The sequence below is a fragment of the Condylura cristata genome, unplaced genomic scaffold, assembly GCF_000260355.1.
Source record: "Condylura cristata isolate star-nosed mole 26May11 unplaced genomic scaffold, ConCri1.0 scaffold00009, whole genome shotgun sequence".
NCBI lineage: Eukaryota > Metazoa > Chordata > Mammalia > Eulipotyphla > Talpidae > Condylura > Condylura cristata.
In genome coordinates this window covers 1052732-1053821 of record NW_004567110.1, presented here as the reverse complement: position 1 = coordinate 1053821, position 1090 = coordinate 1052732, and the positions used below count along the sequence as shown (strand labels likewise).

Genomic DNA, 1090 nt, shown 5'->3' with positions numbered 1-1090 from the left:
GCCTGCGGCTGCCGGTCACTGGGGGTCACAGCAGGGCCTGCAAGTCCAGTGTCCGGCAGGTGGGCGCTGTTTGAACTGCGACTCACACTCGAGGCGGAATAACCTTGGGTGCCGAGAAGGACACGCACGGGCCTCGTGCTCGGACACGCCTGAGACTTGGGGGGGACGTGGCGGGGGGCGCTGGCCGTGCTCTGGTCTCGGTTTTCTGCTCAGGTCCCGTGGGCAGGGGGCCGCCGGGCTGCTGTCCCAGACTGGCCACCCTGGTGGAGCACCCGGTGGGCCGCAGGGCCCGAGGCTGCCCAGCAGGACACTCGTGCTCGCCGTCCCTGGCCCGCCGCGGGCCCCGGAGGGGCGACTCGGGTCCGTCGAAGCCACGGAGTGCATCTGCGCAGGACCCTGTCAGAACTGTGAAAGTCGTGATTCCGTCCAGGTGGGGGCATTTGGGGGCCGCGGGAGGGAAGGGGAAGCATGCCAGAGCCCTGGCGCTGTGATCTGGTCAGCCGGCAATTTCCCGAGCCCTGACCTCGGAGGCGGGCAGAGGCCACGGGGACACAGCCGTCCAGCCCCCGGGGCGGCGAGGAAGCGCGGGGCGTGCAGGTGCCAGCGGCAGCGTGTTATTTTGGGAGAACGTGAACGAACACTCGCAGGAAGTGTCCTAGTCCCTCGCCAGCATCCTGGAGGATTATTTTAGGCAGCAGTACTGAGCCTTGTGAGCAGAAGTCGGCTTTCAACACACCTTTGGGGCGAGGGGGACCTGGCAGACAGCCGTCACTGCGCCGCGGGCGGGCGAGGCCAAGGGGGCGTGGTGCCGTGCGCCCGAGGCCCCAGCTCCCCCGCGCGGAAACCGGCAGCGGATCCCGGCTCTGCGGAAGGTTCCGGCTCCTCCGAGCCACCCCACGCCACACACACAGCCCAACATGGGTGACACGCTCTGCTGGAGACGGGGGTCTCGGGGGCCCGAAGCCCCCGCGGGGTCGCTCGCCTCGGGCTCAGCCTCTCCCTCTGCAGGGCCAGGGGCGTCACTGAGGGACATCTGGGTCAGGGCGCCAGGTCAAGTCCTCACAAGCAAGGGTGGTGGACAGGGCGACGG

General features: G+C 69.3%; 1 protein-coding gene across 1 annotated transcript in view; it reads left to right on the top strand.

Moving 5' to 3' along the window:
- The window catches only part of MROH1 (maestro heat-like repeat family member 1), a gene marked incomplete at its 3' end in the record, with an annotated part of 18629 nt that overhangs the window by 4757 nt on the left and 12782 nt on the right, over positions 1-1090 (top strand). The gene's annotated exons all lie outside the window — the stretch shown is intronic.